The following is a 15,653-nucleotide window of genomic DNA, read 5'->3' as shown; positions in this document are numbered from 1 at the left end:
TAAGGTGTCATTTGCTATCAAGGAGTTAAACTGTCTGGAATAATTATGCTTCTTCTAGTTCATTAAAGCATTTAGATAATGAGTGATTTTGATGTGGTTTTATGTAGTGCATGCCAATGTAATTGGGCTTACCAGGCATTTGGATGTCTGACCTCTTATTTAAAGAGTCTTCTTCCTTTGATTAATAGCATTTTCCAATGCATTTTGAAGTTGAAAAGGCCTGGTCCTTCCTCTTCTTCCTTATGTCAATCACAGCTTTATGGAATTAGTGAGTGGGGGGATTTGCTTCTATTGCCATTCTAGGCAAGGGTGTGATTTCCTTGCTGTCTTCTGGGCAAACACAGACCTAAAGAAACCAATCCTATTTGCGCTGTACCCTGTGGGAAAATACACTCAAGTGTTATAGCAGAATCTGCATGTCAATGAGAACTCTCGTAGATTTCCATCCAGAAGGGGGGGCCATAGAGGTTATCAAATTCCTATATTTGTAGATGAGAAAACTGAAACCTAGACAATCTAAGTGATTTTTGTCCAAGATCATGCAGATAGTGGAGTTAGAAACAGAAGCAAACTTTGAAATCGCATCTTTTCACTCAAAATTCAAAAGTCTGTTTTTTATTTATTTTATTCTGAACTTACTAAAATAAGCATTTCCATAAAGTCTTTCTAGAATACTTAATTAAATCATTTCTGTAAAAATTCTTTAATAGTCCAAACCGCTTATAGCACTCAAATATAATTGAAGTGATACAGTAAAAAGTTGATTAATGAGATTATAACTAACCTTTGACCAGTAAAGTTGGGGTTTTTTGTTTTTTGGGGGGAGGGTCTACATCTTTTACCAGAAAATGGAAAATGGCAAACCCAGACCTCATCCATACAACAGAAATCACAGTAGATTTACTTGTTACACAATATTGTTGAGATGGTTAAATGAAAAAAATAAATTAAAGTGCTTTGTAAACAATAAAGAGTATGGTAGTATCACTTCCCAGCCATCTCCATACCATGCTTCCTCCACTTCCCTCTGAATTTCTACCTGTGCCTTCCATAATCATAAACTCCACCCCTTATTCCCCCTTCTACTAGGAGAGCTATCACCTTCTCTGGGAAGGAACTGGGCCATCTTCCAACCATTCACCAACCTTTTTCCATGTTCCCTTCATGTGTTTTCTTCCCCAATTGGAGGATAAGATTCTTGAAGAAAGAGACTTTCTTACATAGCTTTACTTAACTCACCAGCACTTAATACAGTACCTGACACATAGTTAAACAATTAATTGTCTGCCTATCTGTCTATCTAGTGGTAATAGTAGATGTAGTCTGATTTATTAAGGAGGGAGCAATTTTTATGATACATTCTGAGGTTTCTCTATAGTTAGAAGATTTGGGTTCAAATCCTACCTTGGCTATCCTACCTGCAAGACATGGGACGAATCATTTCCCTGGGCTGGAGATTCCTTACTTTTAAAATGAGGGGGCTGGATTACAACCTATATCTCTTCCAACTCTAGCTCTATGACCCTATGGTCTTCTGCTTCGATTAGCATCCCAGCTTGTCACTGCCTGACCTTAGACAAGTCACCCAATTTCCCCGAACCTCTTCTATAAAATGGGAAAATAATGCTTGAACTTCTTAACTTGAAGGCTTTTCCTGAGGATCACAAGTCTGGTGTTACTCAAAGATGAACCAAAGGGGTTGCTTCCTACGTATTTATTCTTCACAGAATAGCCTCAGTGTTGATAAAATTCTGATGATTTTCAGTCATCAAAGGAAGACACCCTTACTTTTATCTGTACGGCTTTTGGTAGGTAGAATATAATGGGCATTTTAAAAACACTGTTTTTCAATAACATGGGCTGATATCAGAGAGGTTCTTGGGAATTCCCCAGAGGCTGTGCTGGTCCAACAGAAATCCTGCTAGATTCTCATCTTGGTTGGAACGTTGGTTCTGCTACTTACCACTTATGTAAAACTGGACCAATCATTTATGTCCACTGGGCCTCCGTTTCCTCATTTACAAGTTGAAGATATGTTGTACCAGATCACCACTGAGGTCATTTCCAGCTTGAAATTTAAGATTTGCAGGGAGCCTGTCGCTAACATAGATTAAATTGTTCTTGATGAAAAAAAAGAATCCTCACAATTATACACTTGGTAGCTGGTCATTCAGCTTTTGATTGAATATCTGCAATTAGGAGGAGCCCGCTACTTGCTAAGGCTGCTCTTCCATTTTTTTCAAACCTAAACTTACCTCTTTGCACTTTTACATGCTACTAATCCTTTTGGCCTCTGGGGTCATGTGACAGCTTTTCAAGTAATTGATGACAGTTATCCCTCCTTCTTCAGTCTAAATAATCCTAGTTATACCTTGATGATCCTCCTATGGACCTGAGGGCCTTCCAGCTTCTGAGTGTCCCTTTCTGGACACTCTCCAGTTGGATCTTTGATCCCAAAAGAACTAGATAATTCAATTAACCACTGCATAGCATTCCAAGCAATTAGGTTTGTACTGTACATTCACAAAAGGACATATGTGTTTATATTTGGTTTTTGTTTTGGGTCCTCTGCTGGAGAAAGGAACTCTCTCCAGCTCCAGTCCATGCGTGCTAATTCTAGTAAGCCAGCCCTCCTTTAGTGTAAATATGTTTCTGAAAGAATGCCTCACAACTGAAAAACAATGGTTAGCATACCTTGCTCAAAAGAAAAATCTTCAATAAAGCATTCAGTTTTATAGGGCTTATGAGTTATAAGCCTTTCACATTACTGGAAGGGCCATATGACTCCCCTTCACAAATGATCTGTCACCGTTTAAAAGAGTCTGGGTAATCTATATAGGAAAAGGGCCCAGGAAAAAAAGAAAGAAAGGGAGAAAAAGAGAATTATGCTCAATTTATAAGTGATTAAAATACAGCCCAAAGGTAAACTAGCCATTGATTCACTCAGCTGACCCTGGGAGCCCTGAAAGGCATGAAAGACAGAAGCATCATGTGTGCTTTTAAATCTAACAATCTGTGGATCAACTATCTTCCACTGAAGAACCTTTGCTCTGGAAATCCTGCTAAGCACTAATGTTGTAATTCTGTGTGACAATAGCTACAGGTCTCACAGCTATTATTTCCATTATAAATCTCTATTTCTGGGCTCTGTTATTCAGACATGAGATTCAGTTGACATTCAAGGACTCACCCAGAAATTTTTTTCTTTGCCATATAAAATTTGCAGTGTAAAAAAAGTTACATATTTTGCTGGCCATGGGTTACCAAGGGGGTAAAAACAGTTTACAAAGGTCTTTTAAAAAGTGACAGTTCTATAATGTCATTTATTAAAATGACATTTTGCAGGGGCTATTTTCATAATACGAGTTTCCTACTCAGGCTTCAACAAAGTCCGTTGTTTGACGTGTTAATTAAAAAAGGAACTACTGAATTTTTTTTAAAATGTGATTGCTTTGTTCACTGAAATATTTTCATGTGTATTTTAAATTCCTAAAGGTAAAAGTGAAAATGGAAAAAATATTTCAAAGTTCCTTTTGTACTATCCACTGGAGCCTGCTGATTTTGGGGGGGGGAGGGGAAGAAGGAAGAAAAGAACGTTCAAGTATCTCTTCCTTTATAAATCATTTTCAGGGAAGGGACTAAATGCTGGATTTTCCACACTACAAATTTAGCCACAAGGGAGCTCTGTGTGTATTTGCAAAGGTTCCTGTTCCTTTCATTGAAGATTTTCAAGGCACCAGTTGTCTCACATTCACTGATTCTACCTCTTGTGCTGTGTCTGTGTGTGTGTATGTAATAAACATCTCTCAGTACATGCCTCCACACACTAGTCATTTATTTATTTCCTTTCACAGCTGCCAATCGATAGGTCCGCATAGAGGATCAGTGCTTCAGACAGTAGTTTCACACAAAGGTGTTTGGTTGTTTTCAGTCATATTTGACTCATCATGATGCCTTTTGGAGTTTTCTTGATAAAAGATACTGGAGTCGTTTGCCATGGCCTTCTCCAACTCATTTTACAAAAGAGAAAACTGAGGCAAACAGGGTTAGGTGACTTTCCCAAGGTCACAGACCTAGTAAGATTCTGAGGTCATATTTGAATTCAGGTCTGGTACTCTATGCACTGTGCCACCTAGCTGCCTGATGATAAATAGGCACAGACAAATGTATCTCAGAAAAGGCAATCATCCCACAGTGCCCTCCCTATCCCACCAGTGCGGAACCTTACTCTTGGTGGATCCCTCTCCAGGGGGAATTGAATAGAAAGTTCTCATTCCTGATACAAACCTCCAAGGCTCCCACTGGTCCATGGAAGAAGTGCATTTGGTTTACTCACACAGTCCATATCAAGTGAGTGCTATACTTCTCATTTTTTATGCCAATTATTTTAGGAACCTTGAGCCCTTCTTCTCCCACCCTTTGACTAGGCTGGTTGAGTTTCAACATTCCTTTGGCTCCACTCCAGCTACTTCCACTGCCAACAGAACAGGAACAGTTCCTATCTTTGTTAGGAACCGTCACACCAAGGCATGAAGAGAAACTCCCCACATCTGCGCTGCATCTGTCTTCTTCTTTCACTATGGCATTTCCCATAGCGTTGGGAAAAGTCTACTAATGAATTCTTTTGCCTCCAAAGGCTCTGGGGAGTTTTACTACTGGAGAAAGGCATGAAAGTTCCTTAAAACACAAGTCAATTATACAGATGATAGCAAGATGATTTCTGGCTTTGTAATATAAAAAAAATGCTTAAGCTAGGCTAGTAGGAAAGGTAGGACAGAGAAGTCTCAAGGAACCTGAGATTGTATTCTCTCTTGTTAATACTCTGACTACAATGCTATAGAAGGTCAACAGTTTGCTATTTCATGCAGGTACCACACCAAAACTACACTGTCCAAGCTGCATCAGCCTTGAATTTCAAATTCAGATAATTTGAATATCATTTTAAGGCGTAAAATAGACAGTGAAGCCTTTTTCCTCTTCCCTGCTGAATTGATGAAAAAGCCACTTGCATATTTACCAGCAGAAAAGATTGCCTGTGAGATAGTCACTTTTCTGTAAAACAGATTGAACAAGTTCTTTCTGGGTGCGATTTGGATACTGAACACAGCCCATCAGCCTAAAGCCAAACAATCCCAAGAGGGAAGAACCTTGAGACATCATGCTTTTTTAAGCTATGCAAGTCTTCCAGTACCTACTTCCTCAACCCTAATACTATCTGTAAACTATCTGTGTTGCTTCTGACATTTGGACATTTTATGCAGCAGGTGTCCTTGGATGCCGTGACTTTGAAGAGAAGACTGTTTGGGCTGAAAGAGACAGTCATTTTACATATATTTCACATTTTACATAGAAGAAGAAGAAGAAGAAGAAGAGAGAGAGAGAGAGAGAAAGAGAGAGAGAGACAGACAGACAGACAGACAGACAGAGACAGAGACACCAGCACTGAAACAAGAACTCATTTGAGTTTCCTCATTCTTAGTTGAATTTTTTTTCCACCAGCCTGTCCCATAATGTTTATAACATGTTTGGTTTTGAAAAACAGAGTCCCAGAGATGGGCTAAAAGACAGCTAAGAATACAAGGAAAATACCAAGTAACTTGAAACATTATAACATGGATCCTCAATGGTGTGTGGTTCATTTCATCATTCCAGTTTTCAGGAAAAAGAGGCAAATGATAAGAAAACAGAGATCACATCTGGGATTTAGTAATTAACTCCGCTCCTCTCAGCCAACATCCAGAAGATATTCTGGTCTCAATACACATTCAGCCCAATCCTACGCCTTTGACACCTACAGGTGTCAACTGAACAATAAGAAAGGGACTTATAATTACAGCCTTGAGCCACTACATGGTTCCTAATCAGCAAAGCAAGATTTAGTTGTGTTTGGGAGAATGAACTTATTAAGAGGAAAAAAAAGAGAACACAGAAAATCTTTCAGAAAGATTTTCAACAACAACTTGAAATAATGTGTTTTAGGGTACCCTTCAATTAACTAGAAAATCATTTCATCAAAACACCACTATTCTGGTTAATGAAGGCTTTGCCACAGTTAGTGGGGTAAAAAAAACAAGCTTTTTTTCAGTGATTACATTTCTAAAAGTGTTATATAAGAAAAAGAGCAACGGAAAGGCAGTGAGTGGCCTTGAAATCAGGAGAGATGAATTCAATGCCCCCAACTCGTGCTCTGGAAACATAATTTGGGCATCACCTAAACTGAGCTAGACTTAGCATATTATAGGAGCTTAATGAATGCTTACTGACTGAATGACTGACTGGAAAACTGTAACAGTAAGCACCCAGACATACATGGTCGGGGGGACTGCTATCACAGGGCCTTAGATCTGCATTTATAAAAGGAAAGGTAACTTTTAATGGGTCAACAATTCCTCTAATCAAGCACATGTGTCACTCACTTAGATCAGGGGAAAAAGTCAGCACCCTGAACTTCAGAGATAATAGAGAGAAATCAAAATCAACAGACATGCTTCCCAATATTTGACCTAAGCAATACATACAGCATAGGTCAACAGACAGATCCAGCTATCTGACCATAGTTACCAGAAAGGGAAGCACCAACATCTGGGTATTCAAAGCTGGGGGGCTCCTTAGTGGTTTCCCAGAGTTTCCTCTGGCCAAATACTTCCACTAAGTAAGCCCCCAAGTAAAATCTCACCTCAAAGCATTTATAAGGTTTTTAGAGCCAGAGAGCATCACAACCCTTGAGAATCAGTGCCTCATTAACAAAAAGTATGGGCCTTCCTACAAATCTTCCCACACCCATTAATGGGTGGGGAAGAACTTTAATCACATTAACAATACAAATACATATACTATTTCTAGTTAAAGAAGCTCCTGTTTCTGTACTTTACTCCTAATGAAGACTCTTGGTTGATAAAGGCAAGATTCAATGGGAGACACTTGATTATACTAAAACAAAAACAGCAAAAGATGCTACTTTGCTTGCCATCACACAGACCTTAAAAGATGATGAGAGACCCAGAAGAGAAAGGGGTACATTCCAGGAAGAAGGAAAAAGTTTCAGAAAAACAGGACACTTTTTTGACAGTAGAATGAAGGAGAGAAAAGTTAAATAATACTTTGAATCCAAATTGTAGAAGCTCTTTAATTTCAGGCTTACTGAGTGGACTGCATTTTATTCTAAAGGTAGTTCTTAGGCAGTGGTTCAACGTGGTTGAACCTATATTTTTGAAGATTATTTGGGCAGCTGTGTGGATGATGGATTGGAGATAGCTAGGTTCAGAGGACAGAGACCAAGAACACTAAAAATCAAAGAAGTTACAATAGTTGAGGAAAAAGGTCATGTGGGCAGTTAGTATGCAGAGTGTGTGACTAGACAGAAGAGGATGGATGTCAGAAATCCATTGAAGAAATAGAATCAACAATGTTTTCAGCTGATTGATGTTGGGAGGATGAGACAGATAGAAGAGGGAAGAAAGATTGAGGTTTTGAACCACATGGATGATAGTCCTCAACATATTTAAGTGACAGGACTAGGATCATGCCAACAGGACGTATCAGAAGCAGGATTTGGAGTGATATCTCCAAACCTCAGATAGCCATCACTCCACAACACTGCCTCCTCTGCTGCTTTGGAAATTAGGAGTCAACCCAAGGTTCAAGTCTTGCCTTGGACACACACAGGCTAAGTAATCTCATGTAAGTCATTTAACCTTTTAATCCCCACAGTCAATTCTTTGTAACTGGGAACATGGAAAGCACATGACAATCTGTGTCAATGGAGGGCCTGTTCTATTCTCACCAGGAATTCCCTGCATAAATGAAACTCACAAAACCAGTCCAACCCCACCTGCCCCCACCCAAAATGCACACTTACAGAGACTAGACTTTATAGTTGAATGGCACCTTAGGAGTCATCTTGTCTGATACATACAGATATACTCTGAGGTATCTGAAGCTCAGAGAAGCTATGACACAAGGATCAAACCTATAGAAAAATGGCAGAAAACCAGGATTCAAACCTATGTCCTTTGAAACCTATTAAAGCATTCCTTCTGATATATTTATACATATATATGTGCATAGAAAAGCATGTCCCAAAATTTTTTGTGCAGTTCTAAGCTATTAATAATTTTATTCTGCCAATGGAATAAGGCTTTTCTCTCAGTATTTTAAAGCTATCCATAGCTTAAAACTGTATAAAGATTTTTGGGATGTGGTCCCTATGTGCATAGGTATGCATATCAGTACATATCAATAGCTTATATATTAATGTTATGCACATATTAACAGCTTAAAACTGTATGAAGATTTCTGGGACACCAAATAGAGGAACAACTTTATCTGACATATAGGTATATTGGCTGTTATTACTGAATTATTGACTGATTCTTTGCCTAATCGAAAGCCTGCCTATATTGGCCTTACCTATTCATATGGGAAACTAAATGTTTTTAGTATTTCCCTAGCGGGAGCTCCTGAAAGATAAATTAAATTGAATGCCACACATGAATAGTTTCTATTTGGGTCCCTTCAGCGTTGCTCTGACTGTACAGTAGTGATGAAACCCAACAGTGTCATATTCTCTTCACCTCCGGATATGTACTGCTAAATAAACAGGAACTTTGATTATCCCCAAAAGTCGTTTTTCACTATTCTCCTAATAAGAAATGAAGAAAGCATTCGAGAACAGACTTTTCCAAGATATGACGGCCACTGTTACAAAAGGAAGAGAAAGAGGTAGAGAAAATACTGGGAGAAAAGCTCCATCCCATTGGGAGAATCAAGAATAATTCACAGGCATAATAAATGTAAGAGCAGCTGGAAAAGAAAACTAGATGAAGGAGGTGATATAAATGCCTGAGCTAAAATATTAATGCTGGAAAAATTCAATGACAACAAATATTAAGTGATTTTTTTTTTATTTTACATGCATATGAAGAGTTGAATGTTGCTTTGTCACTCATTAATTTTCTCATGTCTTTTGGAGTACTTGAATTCTGTTATGTTAATAAGTGGATCAGTCGATTCCACAACAAAGCATTTATTAAACATCGTTTGCTCCATGCCAGGCAATGTGGTAGGCATTAGGTCTACAAAGACTGAGAGGAAACAGTCCATCCTCTGAAAGACTTGAAATTCTACAACAGCGGTTGGGGATTAATAGTCTTCTACTGATCTGATATTTGTGATAGAATAGGATTTGTTGCAAAGTAAAGGCAAATGTTTGCTCCATTCTCTAGTTCTTGGTTTTGAACTTGGAGCAATTAATTTTGTACTTGACTTTCACACACCCTGCATGGATGGAGCCCGCATTTCATCCTCCCAACTCCATGCTAAAAAACTAGGTGTTCTTTGTCTTTTGTTTCCACTGTGTGCTTTCCATCCACCATGTGCTTGGGGCCAGGGCCTCCATGTGTCCTGGAGATCTACACATCTCCAAAGTGAAGTTTGTGGCACATTCTGGTTACCTAATTTCATAAATGGCTAGAAAATAGGAGCAAAAAGGCTAGTTATCAGAAAATACAAAGCCAACGGGGACCAGAAGCAGGAGGTATTTCAAAAAGGCAATATACCCAAGGGGCAAGTAGGAATCAATCCAAGATCAAGCAAGAGCAGAAACCAAACTTCCTAGCAGACATGAGTTGGTGTGTACGTTTGATTTAGCACAATAAATGAGCTCCACATTTATTTTTGAACTCTGCTCTCTGCGAGGCTTATCTGTTGTCCCTCAAGAAAAAGAGCTTTGTATGAGTGACAGAAAGACCCAAGAGACAGCCCATAAGTATTTGAGTGAAAGGCCCGAACACTCAAAAGACTTTGTCCTCCTCATATGCATGGTTCATAGTAAGTACTTAATAAATGCTTGTTGACCAACTAACTGCCTGACTTTCAGAATCAGATTCCTTAAAATTGCTAAATTTAACATGTTTTCCCCTCTATAGGTACTATATAATGTGTGTGTTAAACAATGCTTTGATAAAATCAAATTTCCTTGGTTCACAGGGTTATAACAAGGCACAAGACTAATGAGAAAGCCATTTATTTGCTCAGTCCTCTTTTTCTTCCAGTTGCTGCCACTCTCCTTAAATATCCTTTGGAAATTTCATTTCTATAGTCTGAAAAAACCAAGAGTCCTTAAGCGACACAGTTTTCATCTTCCTTTTCTACAAGCTTGGCAGTCTCTGCTTGCCTCTGCACTCCGAATCTGCTCCCAATGAATAAATAATGGCCCAGAATGCTTCTGTTTGCCTCAAATGTTCACCATTTCAGGATAGGTCAGCTTTAAGAAATGTTTCAACACTCCTTTTCAAAATGGTCCTAGGAGAACTCCAAGTGTTTTCTAACCCTTCACAACTCACATTCAGTAAAAGGAATTTCATCTTCTGGTTTGTACTTAGGAGACAGTGGTGTATCATGGAAAAGTCTGGTCTGAGTCAGAGGACCTGGCTTTGAAATTCCCTGTATGACCACAAGCAAGTCACTCTGGGCATCTGATTCCTAGATTGTAAAATGAAGTGGGTGGATGAGTGGGTTCATTAGGTGTTTCTAACATAACATTCAGCTCTACATGATCCACAAAGTCATGCTCCTTTCTGTGCCTCAGTCTTTTCATCTGCAAATCAATCCATACGCATTTAGTGTTTATGATGGGAATGACTCCAGAATACACTGTGGTGATTTAAAGGAAAAGAAAGATAAGTACAACAAACATCCCTGCCTTCAAGGAGTTTACATACCAATGAAGGAGCCAATTTGTATATGGGAGGGATTAAACACAATTGCCTCTCAGGTCTCTTCTTGCTCTAAACATGTCATATGCAAAGTCACTTTTCCCTTTGAGTTTCAGTTTTGTATCTGTAAAAAAAGAAGGGATGGAATAACTGGCCTCTAAGGTCCATTTCAGCTCTAAATCTGTAGTCTACAAAGTCATTCTCTGGTCTGGGGTTCCTTTTCCTCATCTTTAAAATGAAGGAGTTACACCAGACAATCTCAGAGCTCCCTCTGAGTGATACAGTGACTAGAGGACTAAGTCTGGAGTCGGAAAATCCTGAGTTCAAATTCAGCCTCAGCTCTCTTACCCTGGACAAGTCTCTTAAGGACTACTTGCCTCAGTTTCCTTAACTATAAAATGGAGATCATCATAACTTCTACCTCATAGAGTTTTTGTGAGGATTATTTGAGAGAATATTTGCAAAGTGCTAAGCACAGTATCTACAAATAGTAGGTATTCAATAAATGCTTATTCCCTTTTCCCTCCTTGTATTTCTCTTTTTAGCTTTCTATCTGTGATTCACAGTCACATAAGCTCTCTGGGTCTCAGTTTACTCATTTGTAAAAGGAGTGGGTTAGATGTTCTCTGAGGCTGCTTCTAGCTCTAAATCTAAGTTATTTGTTGAGGGGTGTGGATTATTCAAACGCTAGAGAACTGTGTGGCTTTTGTAGAGGTTCTCACCCTAATTACAGTCATGCCCAATGAGAATAGTTATGTTTGTGTTTGCAATCTGAATATCCCTAACTTTCCCATAGAGCCATGGTTGATATTTCGATAGTGTCTCACCATTACAAAACAGTCAGTCTGGGAAGTATTCAACATGTCATGTGAAAACCAACTCTGTGGCTAGGGGTGGCAGAAGTATTCTCTCCTTTCTCGTGTTAAATATCTGAAATCAGAGACACAGAGAGGCTAGGGGGTGGAGGTGGGGAACTTGCCTGAGACCACATGACTAGAGCTGGAACCAGAAGCCATGTCAGGGCCCTGTTCTTTCCAAAGATCTGGCCTCTGTATTATCAGTCACCTTTCAGAGAAAGCTACATTATATAGCCCAAGGAAGCCAGCCCTTTCCTTTCCTCCAGAACTAGGTAACAAAAGTACATCACTTGATACAGTTTGGAAGACTTTTATTTTTAATTGTCATTTTCTTTTGTTTTTTAATGAATCTAGGTGACGTGACTTCTCATCAGTGGCTTCACTCAACTGTCTCCATCAGCATTCCATTTCTGCTCAACACGATTTCCTCTTTTTCTCTCTTTACCCATTTCCCACCTAATTAAGCTTAATGAGGGAGGTATCTTTGGTATTTCACTAGTGCCTTTCCCTTTAAAGCCCAACAGCTTGTTCTTTCTGTCAGTGGTTCGTTAGCCATGTGTGGGGCTGCTGGACCAGGGTGCCTAGATATTGTTCACTCCACTTTTAACCTTTCCCATTCAAATTTATATTTGCACAGCAAATGGTAAGGATAGGTGATTCACAGTCCAATCAAACAAATACAGCATGTCTTCAGGTAAATGCAGACAACGTTTACACATAGGCTTCCACACCTATTGCATTGAATGGGCAGCTACACACTTCTATAAGCGGTGGTCAAATGTCGCTGTCTGGTTGCAATAATGCCAAAGAAGCATTTCAGAAAAATGATAAACTTTTGCCTTCTGCATTCAGAAAGGCCTTGGATGTACAGGTAATACCAGTGCTAGTTACAGTACAGGTCAAAACTGGCAAGTGGGCTCATGACTATCGCCTGTTGTACTTTCTTTATTAGCTTGGGTATGACCTTGCCGAAAGACAACCCTGCTTCCCCCATTGCTGGTTTCTTGGATAGCTGGTTTCAAAAGAGCTTTCATACTTTGATGAAATCCATTCATGTGGGGAATCCCATTGAGGACGGAGATCATAAGCCATCCATGACTTCTCAATTAACGTAACTCTTATCCATGCCTTTTTGTAAATCATTCCATAGGGATCCAATGTAACTTTCAGGGGGACTTCTTGTATTTAGATCAAGAATTCTTAACCTTTTTGGGTCATCAACCATTTTAAAAGTCTGGTGAAACTATTCTTAAACTATTCTGGTGAAACACTTCTTAAAATAATGTTAAATTAATAAAATCAAATACATAGGACTGCAAAGAATACTCTAAGCCATTGGCATGGATAAGGCTCAAGTAAGATGATGTATACAAGTGCTTTTAAATTTTATGAAAACTGAAAATTAGTATTTGTGTTATTAAATAAGATTCTGGGATTGACCATCAGTTAGCCAAATGAAATTAGCCAAGAGGTCACATGCTCTCTTTCCCCAGGTATTCCAGCCAATCACGTTATTTTGATGTGCTCATATATAGTTAAGATTTCTCATTTTAATTACCTTAAATAAAAAAAAAATAGTCCCTTTAAATGAACTGTAATTTATAATGAGAATAAGCATTGATAAGGACACAGAATTTTACAATCCATGTGGACAAAATCAACTACCCATTTACTCCAGGGAGCCTAGCTATGTTGACATTTTTTGCCTTTTATTCTATTAGTTAGAGACTGTAGGATAGGCACAAGAAAAAAAATTAAATGTAGCAGGTCAAAGGAGAACTATGCAGAAGAGGTTTGGAGGCCTCTAGGTGGACAGAAAATGAACTATTGATGGTCTTGTAACTAGTAGGAGCACATGGTCCTCTGGCCTCAATAGGATTTTGTCTTCCCATTTTCAGTTGAATGTAGAGAACAGAGAGAACCTGCATCCCATTTCATGGGATATCACTGTGATGCTCAAGCTCTCAACTGGTCCATGACCACTTCACTATTCACAGATGACTTAGCCTCAGTCTTTAAAAGAAGACCTAGGCTAGGTATGGAGTCCCCCAGTCCATTTGTAGCCATCTTCTCCTCCTCTGTTCTAGTATAGAAGATGATGTTGAACTTTCGGCTAACCGTTCTACTTGTGTCCCCAATCTTACTCACAGCTCCTCCAGCAGCTTATTCTCAGTCTATGCTAGCCCATCTTATTTCCAGAATAGAGTAAAACTTTCCTTATTTAAAAAAAAAAATCCCTTTTTTACTTACATACTTTCAAGCTATTATTCTATGTGTCTCAATTCTTTGACATCCAATCTACTAGAAATGGAACTTTGGCACTGACTCCCTCCACTTGCTCCCCATCAGTTCATTCTTTACTCATCTGGCTTTGATCCCCACAATTCTGTTGAATTGAATCTATCCACTCAAAGCTACCAAAGATCTTTCAATTGCTAAATCCACTGGCCTTTTCTGTTTTCATTTTTCTTTGACCTTTCTTCAGCATTTAATACTGTCAATATCCCCTTTCCCATTGTATGTTTTCTCTTAGTTTCCACCAAAGTGCTTTCTTCTTGTTTTAATACAGTATCTGAGCATTATTTCTCCATCTCTTTCACCATTCTTGTCTAATCCTTTAATAAGGATTTTTTTCCCCACAAGACTCTCTTGCAGGCCTTCCCCTCCCTTCTTATTGATCTCATCTGTTCAGCTCCTATACTTTCAAGCATTATTTCAGTGCAGATGAATGGATCTCCCTCTCTTTTGCTCCATCTCAATCCCTCACTTATTCCCCTGTCCCCACCCTCCACACAAATTAATCTATAAACCTACTGTGCATGTATGTAATGTCTCCAGCTCTAATGTCTCTTCTAAACTCCAGTCCTACAGCTTCACTTGACTTCTAGGTATGTCTAACTTATTATTCCAAGGGCACCTCAAACTCAACATGTTCAAAACCGAATTCATCATGTTCACCTCAAGACTTCTTCTCCCAATTGCCCTATCTATGTTGATGAGAACTTCACCTTCCCAGTTCTCCAAAGCACTCTAATTTCAGATTTCAGAGTAGTCTTTAACCTCTCCTCCAACTCCCACATTTACTCCATTACCAAATCAAGTCTATTGAACATTTACAGCATCTTTCATATCTTTTCTTTCATGTGGCTACCATATTTGTCCAAGATGTCATCACTACTACCTCATGTATTACAATGCTGATTCTATATTATTGTAATTCAAAGAACACCACAGTCTCGGAAGACCAGAAATTTGGGGTCCTTCAATAATTTTTTTTTTTACCAGAAGATATACAATCAGAAAAGTGATGTAATTAGGGAGACTGAGGTGTGATGGATAATTGATTATTAACCCATAAAATGTCAAGAAATCTAAAGAAAGTTTCCCAACACATTGGTTGGGTTGAACCATTGGTTGTGGACAAATTAGGAGAAGATACAGATAGGATGTAAACAGTATAAGAATGTATGAATGAGTTATGAACACTGCCATCAGATGAAGTAGCCACATAGATGAGATCACTGATCCATTATAAAAATGAAAGGTCTATGTTAACGGCTCAAATGTAGATAGCCCTTTACAGTACATACAGCTTTTTCAAAGCAACTCTGTAATGGTGTTATACGTATTTCTATCTCGATTTTATAGATGAATAAAATGAAATTTTCAGAGTTTTTCTGACACTTTATAAGTATCTACTAGGACTTGAACTAGGTTTTTTTGGTACCAAGTATAGCTTCCCTTACACCATAAAGTAGGAGACTCATAAAATTCACTTTAGAGAACAAAGAAACCCCAGTGATTATGATGATTATTGATGAGTTACTTTATAGAGCACAATTTCAAAATATTGGCCATTAAATCCGTATCTTTACTATTGTGTTAGAACAGCTAAAAAAAGAAAAAAAGCATTGCACTTATCTCTGACTTTCCTTTTTTCATTATAATTTCATTATAATCACCTGGGGATTGATCTGCAGGATTCTCAAAGAACTTACTACAAAACCTCCAAAAAAATAAGAGTTTAATAAAAGAAAAAAAACATGATTATGCCAAGGCTGACTCTTTCCAGAAGAGCTAT

General features: G+C 38.5%; 1 protein-coding gene and 1 long non-coding RNA gene across 4 annotated transcripts in view; one reads left to right on the top strand and one right to left on the bottom strand.

The window, feature by feature from the left end:
- Window positions 1-15,653, top strand: part of NELL1 (neural EGFL like 1) — a 905,733-nt gene that overhangs the window by 779,827 nt on the left and 110,253 nt on the right. The gene's annotated exons all lie outside the window — the stretch shown is intronic.
- The window catches only part of LOC140510620 (uncharacterized), a 106,776-nt gene that overhangs the window by 1,454 nt on the left and 89,669 nt on the right, over window positions 1-15,653 (bottom strand). For both annotated transcript variants that reach the window (XR_011969312.1, XR_011969311.1), the window contains exon 5: window positions 133-377. This is a non-coding gene — a long non-coding RNA (uncharacterized lncRNA). The remainder of the gene's footprint in view (window positions 1-132; window positions 378-15,653) is intronic.

The sequence above is a fragment of the Notamacropus eugenii genome, chromosome 6, assembly GCF_028372415.1.
Source record: "Notamacropus eugenii isolate mMacEug1 chromosome 6, mMacEug1.pri_v2, whole genome shotgun sequence".
Taxonomy (NCBI): domain Eukaryota; kingdom Metazoa; phylum Chordata; class Mammalia; order Diprotodontia; family Macropodidae; genus Notamacropus; species Notamacropus eugenii.
The sequence above is the reverse complement of the archived record's forward strand: the minus strand, read 5'-3'. Positions and strand labels throughout refer to the sequence as shown.